The 13939-nt window shown below is 40.8% G+C and overlaps 1 protein-coding gene across 20 annotated transcripts in view; it reads left to right on the top strand.

The window, feature by feature from the left end:
- Positions 1–12597: 12597 nt before the first annotated feature.
- The window catches only part of LOC139989767 (protein turtle), a 156689-nt gene continuing 155347 nt past the window's right edge, over positions 12598–13939 (top strand). For 16 of the 20 annotated variants that reach the window (XR_011800404.1, XR_011800405.1, XM_072008335.1 and 13 more), the window contains exon 1: positions 12598–13116. The gene's annotated coding sequence lies outside the window, so the exon portion shown is untranslated. The remainder of the gene's footprint in view (positions 13117–13939) is intronic. The other 4 variants (XM_072008343.1, XM_072008348.1, XM_072008344.1 and 1 more) reach the window with 1 other exon arrangement.

Consider the following 13939-nt stretch of genomic DNA (forward strand, 5'->3'; position numbering starts at 1 on the left):
ATACGGGCTAAAATTGAAGTCTAACTCTAAAGTGAACTCGTTCAACTACGGTTAAGCTTTCATGACACTTTGACCTCGACTCGTACACGCTTTTACCGAAGAACGCGCAAACCTGGTTTCTGGATCGAAGATCGAATTATCGATTTTCGTCGACGCCGAGCCCTAACGTTTCTCCACAACCTTTTGTACTCTTATCTTTTATTTCTTTTAGTCTTCTACTCGGTCTCTTCCTACGCTGCTGTTCCACCAGCAGTCGCCACCTTTCGTTCAGAGAGAATCGGAGAAGTGCAATTAAAAGTTGTTACGAACGTGACCCGAAACCACGTTTAATCGTCGTTGTGCTTCTTAGCCGTAATTAGAGTTCATTGATGAATGAACGAGTCTATCCTCTTTTATCTCGTGCCTTGATCAAGCCCTCAGGTTTTCGTGTAATTTATTACGCTATGTCTGTTCGACGTTGAAATTTTACAAATTGTTGTTTATCAGCAACCAAAGACCTATTTATTTTTCGTTGGAAATTGAACGATATATATGTATATACGTACAAATGTCATTCGTATGTAGATAATAGATCTATAAGGTTATATTTCATGTATAATCATTGAAGAATGTCCGTACAAGTATCCCTGGGATAACAAAAATTTCCGTATCGTAAAATTTGTAAGCAAACTTGTTCGATAAGAAACTGACGAACTTTCAGAATTTTATCGACGGTTCCGCAAAATTTATATTTGCTTGCTTACAGACCAAAATGTAATTCTTCCCTCCTGGTAATAACTTTAGCGTTTTCGTACATCGACAGCTACGATAAAGGGACCACAAAATGAGTATGAAATGCCATTGCGATCCGAGATAAAACTTTTCCATCAAAACTCCCTGCTCTCCCTCATGTCCCTCGTCCTTCCATTCTTCGCAGTTTGCTCGTTCAAGCGATTCTGCGACCCGCTGATTCTCATCTGCCTAAATCGATGTCCGATTCTTTTTATTTCTACCCTTTTTCTTTCGTTATATCATGCAATATGCCGGTCGTGCAGCTATTGGTCAGATAAAGGTCCTTTCATAACCGATGCGTTTACGAATATGGGAGTTAAGTGCGATGCACCGAATGGCGTCTCTTTTTCTCTGCATAGAATGAACATATTAGGAAAGTGAGGGGAAAGTGAGGGGGATTGGCGGTGTGCATAATGTAGGTATATCTGCACGAAGGACATCGAGAGGTAAGGGGAACGTATAGTTTCGAATGCAGTAGGTGCAACAGTGCAGGTAGGACACGCAATGCAGTTTCGTGGAAATTAGGTCAGCGAGTTTTCGGGTTAGACAGAGACAGTTGGAAGGGACGACAAACGAAAGGGAATACGTGGATTAGACTGCACCGAGAAAAGGACATCGCGTCTCTTGGAACCACCGAAAGGAAAAAGGGGAATAGGGAGAGTAAATATATGTAAATTAAACGTCCTTCGACTTTATTTAACGCAAGAGTTTAAAGGAGTTACCTTGCTTTTCGTCGAGACTCCTCGAATAAGAAACTTCTTCGAATAACGTGATGGGTAGCGAACAGAATAAAAAGAAGATACATATGTATGTATATATATAATCCACATTTTACCAATCTATCCAGACAACGAATACTCGGTATTTAATGTTTTTAATGTCTCACCTGCGAAGAATGACACGGAATGAAACATGTATGTACGTATAACGTAGCTTTATCAATGTTTTGTGATATCTGCGTAACGCGAAATTCTTATAATTTTAAATCGCAATCTGTCGGAAATATCTTCTTTATAATCTTCTTTATAGGAGTCACAAAACGTAGCGCTAGATCATTTAATTAACCACTTAGATTTCTATCTTCGTAATAAACAGATTACGAATTTAATCTAGAATGGGTGAGCTAGTAACCGAGAATATCGTAAAATGATAAGAGAGCTCGCAAGATTTCAAACTCCAAATCCTGCGATAAGAAAATTCAGTAAGTGATAGGTCTATCTCATAGATACCTCATTTGTGATATTACAGTGGTCTGTAATTAATGTTCCGCCATAGTGTATGGCGGGTTTACTATTTGAAACCGGTTCAAGTCAAATAAAACGGTTCCTTTTTCCTTTGATTCGTAAAATCAGACCGGAAGTCAGTGGTCGCGCACCCGCTCCGGTTCGAAATCGTGGAGCCTGACTTGCGTTATTTCATCATTCGCACGGTGATCTGTCGCTTCACTCACAGGTTCGTTATTATTGAAACGAACCAACGAATGATATTATGTTGCAACGAGTTGCGAGGAAAATCTTAATATAAGATGATTATGATTCTCCGACTGATCTTCTTTTCGCGACCGAAGAAAAATGAAAAGATACAACGCTAATAATAAATAGTTCTTAGTTTTCAGCATAATAAAACATTTTCTGAAAATCAAATACTTTACAAAAGTGTAATTTTTCTAACTGAAGTATAGCTTCTTCTTGTATTTTCAAAGTAGGAAACTTCTTTTATTTGAAAGTTGCAAGCAAATATGTACTTTAACATCGGAACACGCAACAAATTTACTCGTCTGATGTCTCATGCCGAAGTGTAAATCCAGGTCTTTCTTTCTTTGTCTCCTACATCAGCTTCCTTTCTGTACTCGGCTTTCCTCTTTCGTCTATCGTTTTTCTCTCTCTCTTACCCTAATTTTTCTCTGTGTCTCCCACATTCGCTGGAAGTTGGTGAATGCCATGGAGTCGCAAAGTTGTGAACGCTGCGGTGGCGTATTACAAGCAGCAGCAGCTCCGTTCCACAGGTTTCCTTCCTATATAATAATGGAGCGGGCCAAATAGTCTAATTTACTCGGCGACTGGTCGCCCAATCTGAATATGCATGTGTACCCGGACTATTCACGACGGCGAAGACGACGGCGAAGACGGCGACGACGTCGTCGACACTAGGATCAGGAATCGGTGGAAGAGAACAGTTGTAGTTGGAGCTCGGCTAGCACTCAGCACACTGCTTCCTCGCAAGCATGTGCAGACAGGTATGTGCCTGCGTGTTCTATGTCGTGTCCGAAGTACGCCTCTTCATACCTTATTAGGCGTCACCCAACATGAACATTGTCTACGTTCAAGCACTCTCCAAATTGGGTCAGTTGACGTAATGCAACGCATACGAGTATAGGAAATATAGCGTGCACCATGTATGGGCGTTTTGACATAGAAAAATTGATCTAATATACGCATATTGTGTTCCCTTTTGCTTGGAACTTTCTGCTTCAAACAACTTTCCCATTTTATTGTTTCCCTTTATCTACGTGTCAAAAAAAGAAATATATATATATATATATATATATATATATATATATATATATGAGTATCGTACCTATCTTACGTGGTATGTACATACTTTGAAAATTAGGTGGTACAAGATGTTACAACTAGCTTTTTAGGTTTTTTTGAAGAAAATATTGGCAAAGTTAAAAATGATCAAAAACGTTTGGTTTCAAATTTGTGGATTCGATTTATGTGGGCAATATCTCCACGCGAAGGCGATTAGACGAATCTCATAGATTTTGACGATCTGTATTCTTGTAACTTCTACACTTACACAGATTGCGTTACATCCTTTTCTATCATTGAACGTGACACTTTAGCGGATGGCGCTTGCTTTCGATTAGGAAGAGGATCTCTCGAGTTTGTTTCAAAACATCTTGTTGCTATTTGGCACATATCTATTCACGAAAGTTCTCGTTCTCTTATTGATATTACTGAGACTGTAAAGGCGGTGGGACCGAGTTAACGAAAGATTTGTACGAATGCGATGTAAGTCATGAAGCAAAACAGTCAACTCTTAATCTTGGTTCGTTCTTCAAACTCGATTATAAACTGTAAACTAATTGTAAGTTAACTGTACGTTTGGTGCAACGGTACGAGCGGTAGAATGGCGGATCAGTTGGTGCGAGTTTGCGTGCCTGGAAACCGACTGCACCGGCAGCAGCCACCGCCACTACTACCACCGTCACTACCGCAGAATTTCAGTCCCGAGGGCTAGCATTAAACGAGTTTCTAACATACATTCCTAACTGCGCCACTTGTGCCCCCTGATCGGATATTCAATCAGGCAACGTGTTCGAGAATTTATGGGACAGATCACTTGACGGTGCTCGTAGACCAAATTTTGCGCTAGCTATGTGTGCATTTTACTACAGCTCACAATGCGATTGCGACTATAGAACGTGTCTTTTCGAAAGATGGAATACGTGGCCCTAGTAAATTTTTTTTTCGTTTTTAATTGTGATATAGTATGGACAATTGTGACAACTGTACCAATGATCGCCAATCCTGTTCCAGCATACTTTTCTGGAGGAGTCATTTAGCTGGTAATTCAGTGTAGAAGCAAACAAGTTCAACTTAGGAAACTTGGCCTGTCGTATAAATTTACGTTACTCACATGAAACGTTTAAGAAAAGTGTACGACGACGCGCCAAATCATAGCTTCTGCGATGCGGCGTTGAATTGATGGCAAACTTTTCGAAGCATCGTTTTATATAGCTGTGTAGCCTCGGGCAATTTCGACGATGTACACCTTGTTTATTCCTTGCCGCGTGTCTTTCTTGCTGACGAAATTACCAGAAATTGAGCTCGTACTTTTAGTAAATCCGTTACCAGTTTATGACTGCCTTTTTATCTACTTAGAAATTTAGAATAAAGATTATCTGAAAACAGAATCGTCGATTGTCGATCGTCGAAGAACGAGTTTATGAGGGTTTCGTAGTTTTCTCGCATAGCTTTTTCACAGCGCATCGGTGCTACTGGTCCGAGTAAGGAATTTATTCCGGCAAATAGCGCGCATGTGATGCGCATCTACGAAACACATAGTTGACTATTTCGTGCGCAAGTTGGCGGAAGAAGAAGAAACGAGCGATTCTCCGTTGCTCGATTACCGCAAACAACTTGGTTGTTGAACCGGCCTTTCACTATCTCTAGCCGCGTTATATTCGTCTTTGATTTCGACGCAGCAAGATAAAGGCATCAATACCAAGAGATTCGGTGCAAGTGGTTTTTCCACGTTTTCTCGATTGGTTGGCTGACGATTAAAGGTTGTGAGTCCAATTGCTTCGAATTGCAAGATCGGCATTCGCGTTCATGTAATGCGGCACGTACGAAAGATTCCCGTGGTGAGAGCGAGAACCTCGTTTAACCTCGAGAACTTGGGAGCGAAGGAGAAAAGAAGCAGGTTGTAAAAGGTAAAGGCAAAGGGCCGAGATCGGTGGTCTCTCCCTCTTGCGTGCTGCTTGCTTTCAACGTTGGATGCTGTGTACTCTTCGTATCCGAGTACCCACTCGAGTCTTGGCTCTGCCGGTCCTTTGGCCTTGGACGGAAAGCATTGACCTCGGCTTTCCACTCTCAGAGCACAACCGGTCACGTGGACCACAGTCTACTACAAAATACGTACTTACGCGCACCATCTTCCTCTTTCTTTCATTCCGTTCTTACAGATATATTTCTGCTTCCTCCTCTTGCTCTTACCTTCTTACTCTTTACGTCACTCTTCCCGTTTCATATCACCTCGATTCCTATTGGTAACGTGAATACACGACAGAGTACGCAGCATTCATGTAAGCATCCTCGATTACGTAGTAGACTCTTACGTGAACCTGGAAACGTCACTGCACTTCTTTCTCTTTCCAACAGGCCGGAGAATTTTTATTTTTATACCAACCGATATATTGGTCGGTGAAGCTAACCGTTCATAACTATAATGCCGTCACTAGGGAGTATTTTTATTCGGTCAACGTCGTCGTCAGGGGGATTACGTAAAATAGAGGGCTGCTTCGTAAAGGTTACCGAGTTTGGGTTAGCTACCTGAGAAACGATAACGCAGAAATTGCGTCATCGAATTAAATTTGCTGTAATCGATCGGAATATTTTCTGAAATTCGATGATATGATTGTACGAATGCGTCAGTCTCGTTAGCGGGAACGTGGAACCGAAGGGCGATGTTCCGTCAGTGGCGCGGTGAAAAAGCAATATTGATCTTATGCTAATTTTCCACTGAGTTATGAAAGGTTCGTGCCGAATGGGATAATTTATTCTCTTGTTAATGCCAACTTGTATACAGTGCCACGTTGGACATGCGCGCCGCCACCTGATTGCGGAGAAATCAAATTCACGATAATATAGCTAACATTTCATTGTTAATGTAAAGCTAGATGATGCTGGAAGTTTATAATGCGTCGTATTGTAGTATTACATTCTGTTGTATAGTTCTCGCGCTGGTATCTATATTGCATTTGATGTTCACGCTAGGCTGAAACTTTCCAACTGTTGTACGCATTCGTGACGTATTTCTCTGAATAGCAAAGTTGCAAAAAAGGCTCGAGTAATGCCCGTATAAAACGGAAATGTTTGCGGCAAAAAGAAATTGTTGGACACTTTACCATTGTTAGAACGACGAGTAGCGAACATCTTACCCAACCCATTGATCATTTCGCTGTCTTCGTTGTATAGTGTATTGCTTTCACTGAACTGAACTGTCGACACAGAGCATTGGTCACAGTTCAAAGTTTCGCTTAGTTGAACGTGTATGCAAGATCGAGATGTAACGTATAGCCTTGATTTGTATTTATGGGTCCTAATTCGCTGCTTCGATTACGGTTTACGAGTTCTCTTGTCCATGCTACTAACCATGATATGCTCCGTTTGTCGGATGATTCGAATTATGGTTCGTCAATAATAGGCACGTTGTTAAACTTTATAAAAGTTCAATAAAGAGCATCAAAACGATGCTGTGTATTTTTGTGTAAAAACGTATCGACGACCAAATGTTCATGAAACGAATTTATGGACTTAAGAGTGATGTAGATTAAAATATGGTATTCGCATGGTCTCTGTGTGTACACAAAACGTGCTATATATGGTATCATACGACGGTATTGAGTCGGTCTATGATGTAGGCAGGTGTGGGAGCTAATCAAGCATTTTGTCGTATTGCTAGACCGACAGAAATAAGAGAATGTAGAGGCGAAAGGCGGCGGACGTCAGTATGGTCATGATTAGGGGCTAGTGCGCGTTGCAGACGAGGGATTTGAGGTTAGGGGATTTGTAGTACAAATACGACATATGGACCGACGAACCGACCAGCCGTACGACCATACGACTGGCTATATAACGACCGCTATAGGGTGGATAGGAGCAGCGCATCAAGCGCGTGTAACACGGCTATGGTCTCCTCGTTACAGCTGCACAACTACCAAATTGCATTACTGCAGCCAGGAATCTCTGCGTTGCTTCAGTCCTGGAGTCTCTGACAGCCTCCCAAGAGGATTTCTACAGTTCCACCTTCCTCGTTTCCTCGAGGCATGTACATACACGTTTCGTGGCCTCAAAGGAAGCAGAATCTAGATTAAGTTCGTGTTTCAGGAATGACCCTCGACTGAAATTATTACGATAGATGGATAGAAACAACTTACGATAAGTGGTTGGTAGTTTTGCAGCTTATCCACCGGTTAGATTAATGTTGTTTGATGCAATTAATTTGAACGTTTCAAGTTGCCTGTAAAACTTACTCTTGTGTCTCTTCGGTAAAATCAACTCATAGTAATATCGAGCAAGTAGAGCTGTTCAGCGCACGTGTTTCCAGATTGTTAAAGCAGGCGTTGGCTGGAATACTGTTTGTTTGCTTATTCCTCCAAAGTAAACGATGCACCAAGTGTCCTACGTATACGTTGTTTCTCTATCTTCCCATAAATAATATGTGGTAAGTCAGGTGCTCGGCATGTGCCGAATGTAGATTCACTTGCACGTTCTAGTGCCAAATGTCTCGTTTATGCTTTTGATAATTAGAGTTTCAAGAACACTCGACGAAACGAACTAATGAAGTAAAACAAACAACACGACAAATTGTATGAACGTAATTTCAACGTTTTATCGTTCTCTGTAGCGTAGCGTTGTTTGTGTTACCAGAAAGATTCAGTTTTCCTTTCTAATGCTTAAGCTATGTTTTTTGATTTCGTTCCAATTCGTAAATTCGCTTATTGTTGTGAAGGTGCTTCCTCTGAAATCGATGGTACAAAATTTGGGTTGAAAATGTTGATCCGAGCAATAGCGGTAACACGAGTCTGTGAATCGGCAAGGTATTGCGTTTTGGGTTAAAGTAGCGAGTCGGGACAAAATTTGATATGGTAAGCATTCTTGGTCATTGTACCTGAAAGCAGAAAGATTTGGCCAATGGAATCATTAATCCAACGATAAACACATCCGTGGCACCCGGAGTTCCAGTGTTTGCGTAACAACAATAACGCCGCAAGCGTTGTGCATCTGGCTGCAGAGATACGCCGGGTCACGTACGTCATTATTGCGCGGTCGATGCAACAAATTTTTTGGCGGGTCAGCTCAATAAAGTCTGGTGTTTTTAAATGTACGAACGGGGCCAACTCGATAGCTTATCTTAAATAAAATACAGTGTCCGATATGATGGAATATCTGGTTGCAGGAACAACTACTTCCCGTATTTTGATTTCATTTTGCGATTGGCATGCTTTCGATTCCACGATGATTTCGGTTCATTTCGATTACCGATTTACATTTATACTATATAAATGCTAACGCTAGGTGCCGATATACCCAACAGAAGGGAGACCTGATACAGTTCCAAAAACGTTAACGTTTGATTACTTGTTCATTTCAATGAGAATTCAAGTTTCAAATTTCATTTTTGAAAGCTATATGACGTACGATTTCATTTGAAGAGAGAAGTAAGGAATATCCTGAGTTCTGTAAGTCCTAGATTGTTCTGGACCGGTCTTTAGTCCAGCGTTCTATTTTACTACGATACTATGTGTGTTTACGTACCTTTATACCCAAATTCTGAGAGAACGGGTAATTTGGCCCGTGTGTCTATTAGTACGGCTAACTATCCGTGGGATTCGTAATCTAGTTTCTAGTTTACCTACGATCGAAGCCACGATCCACGGCTGTGAAGGTGCAGATACACGTAAGCGATGAATTGCCGTTGCGGTAAATTTCAAAATGCCGTCTACTCTGTGAACCGTCATATAGACGCATAACGATAAATTAAAATTCCGAATTTCATACCTTGAAACCATTTAACATCTTGAGATATTTAGATTCAAAATGACAAAATAGGCGCGATTGTTTGATAAGATTCTAATATCTTTGAAACGGTATCGTTCCTTTTCCTATAAGGGTTCTTTGGAAGAGTATAAATAAGCAGTCTATGATATTGACGATTATCGAGAACGAACGTCTGCTTCTCTTTTGCTTATTTATATTCGAATCCATATGAATTTCTAGAAATACAGTGGACGTTTCCCGGATATATAATTGTAGAAACGGAACCGTAATTACCGGCTATAGTACGTTTTTCAGTCACGCCTCCGGCTCTTGAAGCCGATCGAACTGGAAATCGAATGAATCGTCTCCACCACCATTACTCCTGCCACCACGGTCACCATCGCCAGCCGTTCACCGACGTCCAGTACCCTTCCAATGCATAACGATAGTCAATTCAATTTGAATCGCGGCCAAGCTCGACAGGACAGTTAATTTGGTACGTATGATGGTCCGGTTTCGTGAATTTGCAGTGCGATTCATTCAACCGAATCACATAGATTGTTCCTGTATCATTTTTTCCCCATTTCCCTGTTCGTGGTTTATTGTGTTACGCACAGTGTATTATCTATACCTGTATTGCAAAAATTCGGGACAGTTGGCCGATCAAAATCGGTTTTAACGCGAAAGAGATTAATCACGCGTGATGGATAAAAATGCTGTCCGTTGTATTTTTAAATTGGGGACGTTTCGTCCTTTTATAGTGACGAGTTCATAACCATCGCTGCTAATGCCCAGTCTTGGACCTGGTGCGCTCAGTTGGAGGGTGAATGAAACGAAGGCGTGGCGCATTCGTTGATTCTCAGTGTCACTGTCAACCGAGTTGGGAACACCGATTCAGAGAAATGGTACCAAATTTTTTCCCCTATCATAAATTGATACAATCCTGATGATTAATATCAGGTATCGAACGCGGGGAAATTCTGTGCTACACGATACTATCCTACGATGTCTTATAAACAATATCTGTCAACCTTTCTACGACGATCTTCTATGAACAATCCTATCGTACAAACGGGATGTGTTTCAAACAATTTCAGTTCAATGATGGATTGATTATAAAGTTCGTAGATCATATGAGTTACACTACAACGAAATGAATATAATGCTTTGACAGACATTGCATACGATTAGCTCTCGGATATCGACATTTCCGTCATTCTAATTAGAAGAGTTCGTTTCGATAGAGAAGTGCAATGCACTGGCTAGTCTGATAACTATTTGAATTTATAATGATCGCAGATAGTATTTCAAAGACTTGTCGATTCAAGCGGTACTCACAGGTAAGCCACAGATTGAAGAGACTAAAGGAGCTGGATTAATCAGCGGATAGACAGTATTTCAATGTCCGAAGGGATAAAGCGCTAGTTATAGTAGCAGTTTCTGAGAAACATTCGAGAGCTTCTCTGGTATTCGAAAAACAATGTGAAAATTCGAAACGAATGGCATTATATCTTGTATTGAGTAATTTCATCACTATAGTATATCTTCATCAGGATGCACGTTGATGCAGATAATAACGAAGACGAATCACTTTAGGCAATGAAAGAATTAAATAAGACAGCTGTCACTTTTGAGCAGATTGAAGATTTAACGGGCCTAAGAAGGACGAAAGAGTTATTTATTAACTGGCCTAGCACATGATCATTGTTAGCAGTTGTCGAAGAAATGATTATGGATTACCGGAATATCTTTGTTCCTGAAAATGCATGCGTCATTTTAGTTCATTTTCTCTTTGCGTTTGAACTGACTCCGATTTGCAAAAGAATATTACTCTTGATATTTAGCGTTTAAAAAATGCTAAATTTATCCTCGCTTTTACATCAGTATCGTATTATATGTTATAAATTTCAGATCCACGAATGGTAGCTACGATGGCGAGTGTGTAGCGTGATGGGTTACGATTCTAGTAATTATCACGGTTACTGAGATACGTTTATGATCGTTTGCCAAGAAAAATGGTAGTATCTACGAGGTAAAGTGGTGCTCGAGAAGCTATAGCTCGGTTCTTATTGCACGATAGTATGGTAATCCAGCAAAGTGTGAAAAGTTCCATAAACGATTATTCAGGAGGGAATAGTCGTTAGAGTTATTCCATGGAAATTAGATCGAGGAATGAAACTCTTTTGTCTAATTAAAGCATAATATCTTTGTTGGTGAAAGGTTGCACTATGCTTACACTGTTGCCCGTGGATTAAACGTTTCATGAAAATTAATTGCTTTCTCCGAATGGCAGTCTATGTCTATGTTATTTCGTTCGGTTCTTTGGAGCGATGGTTGTTCGCGTTTCACATCTAGCTTTTACAATTAAAGGTCGAGCTAATTTATAAAAGTAATTATGAAATACTTCGTTAATTTGACAAAGTTTTTTAGTTTGCAATCATTGTGATTCTATCTATATATTGTGAGTCTATTGCACGCAATTAAAAGGAGTGTCACTTCCATTTATTAGTGTTAATTGTGTAGAGAACTGAGATATTAATTAATTAATAGTATATCTGTTTGATACAACTCGTTTTGACACTATACTGTTAATTTGATTGATATTCTGAGAAGTGTTATTATGTAAGTATAATTAACGGGACGTTGTTAATAGATTGTTGTTCTGTCGTGTCAAGATTTATTCGAAAGCACGATTATCGTTTGAGCAAATGAAGTGATTCATAAGTTACGACGAGCGGCGGGAGAGACGCCATCGAAAGTTTCAAATTGTAACAATTAACGAAAAATTATTTAGTTTATACCGATGAAAATCTGTTAAGGTTTTTACATATAAGGGCGCTCTCTACGCCTTTATAGTCATTGATCAACGCGTTCACAGTGACACGCTTGGCAGTTTGCACGGAGTGGCCAACCGCGATACTATGGTTGAATAGTGAGCAGGGTTTGAGCGATCTCGCACGGTCGATGGACTCGCATAAATTAGAAGCGTTAATATGCGTTAGAGCAATCCCATCTCGGTTATTGCCCAAGGGATCGTATCGTAGCTGCATACGTTGCACGTACCGTTATTGTATTTCTCGTTCCATCGCAATTTTGCAAAGTATAGTTCGGTGTTAAATAGGCGTTTTCAAAAACAGGCAGTTAATCATGATAAGGAAAAGAAGAGGAGCGAAAAATAATTCATATAGCTTCTTCGTCAAGAATTCTTTGTAAAATGAAACCAATCGATTTTAGGCTAAAAATTCTTTGCTTTCGACCGTAAAGTCACAGTAGATGATTGTGAAATTACCGAAGATCTATTCGTGTTTATTCGATATATTAGAATCGATCGATAAGCATCACCATAAGCAGTAAATGTATTAGCATGAAAAGAAAAATAATTTAGAGATTAATATATAAATATAATGAAAATAATGTCATCTAAAGATTTTGATTACGGCGGTTCGGACCCGGCGTGTGTAGACGGTGCCGGTGTTGCTATTGTTGATTGGCTGAGTGGAACGCGGCGATGGCGCCTATTGGTCGACGCGCGGAGGTGCGTTCGATAGCCCGGCTCGAACCCCCAGTACCCGGCAGAGCCTCGTACGGGAAACTGCTCCGTTTACGTGTTGTTACTTTCGAAGCTCCGAAACTCGTCCGCAGACCGCGTGCCCACATTACTTTTCGCCGTCCGTTCCTCTTTCTCTCGTTTCTTTTTTCCTCTCGTGTTGACCTCCCTTGCTGTCTGCGAACAGATTCCGTTGCGTGAACACGGTGATCGAGTCGTTTTCAGTTCCGTTCCGTTCTTTCTCCCTTCATATATTAGTGTCGTTAAGCGTCGCGCCAGAGATTGCGCGTCAAGTTCGCGACGCCGTTGTTTTTTTCCGGCAGTCAAGTCGAGCGGTGCGACTCTACGAATCTTTCGACCGCCGCCGGGTGTCGTTACGTGCTTTTATTGTGGCTGAACCTTTTGTGTTCCGCGAGCTCTTGTTTATCCAGTGCCCCTTTTGTTGCTTTTTTGAGGATTTTTCTTCTGCATCCTGCGAAATCGGCTCTACGGCAGATCGTTCCTTCTCCACAGTGTTCATTTTTCTTGGTAAGTGCATCATCTTTCGATTAATCGCTTTTTCTTTTATCTATTGCCGTTCTAATAGCGTCATTTATTATCTTTTCTTCGTTTGTTATGCGGGTTCTGCGCCGCATTTCTCATATTACGTACGGCAATGTTTTGTTTATTCTATGTTCGTTTAACATGTTACCGGGACAAGATTAGAAATCTAACCTCTTGACGAGTTTCGTATTACGCGACCGTGAACGAGGAAACTGAGCCATGTCCGCTGTGTTAATGATTTTGGAAATAGCATCATCGTGTTGATATGAAAATTTGACGAACGTATATGCAAGATCAAACATTAAGAGGTTTCCGGTATTTGGTACCGGATATTGTCGTGTCTTTGTACACGGCGGTTATTTACTAAGAAGCAAATATAAGTACTTTTGTCAAAAATCAAGGAACTCCAAGCTTACCATTCGATGTAGAATTTGTACTCACAGAAGTCGTAAATATTTACCGACCTCGAAAGCATTTCACTCGAGACGTTTCTCAACGTCGACGCTTCCGCGTTGACATTTGTCATGCCTCGTGACGCGACGATGCAAAACGAAACGATACGGACCAAGACGGATGCGTACAATCGCCATCGTCGATGTTTTAACTGCTATCGATTCCCCGTAAAGGATGTAAGAAAGATTACTTTTAATTCATATGTTTCTATTCGCTCGCTCGTCTCCAATCGTTCAATCATCGTTCTCTGAATCATTAATTTGTGACGCATTATGCGCAGTTATTATGGCGTGGTAGCGGCCGTCGATGATAATGTCTATTAGGGGAAAGCTATCGCTGCGATGCGCCTATATCT

This window comes from Bombus fervidus, chromosome 8 (genome assembly GCF_041682495.2).
Source record: "Bombus fervidus isolate BK054 chromosome 8, iyBomFerv1, whole genome shotgun sequence".
Taxonomy (NCBI): domain Eukaryota; kingdom Metazoa; phylum Arthropoda; class Insecta; order Hymenoptera; family Apidae; genus Bombus; species Bombus fervidus.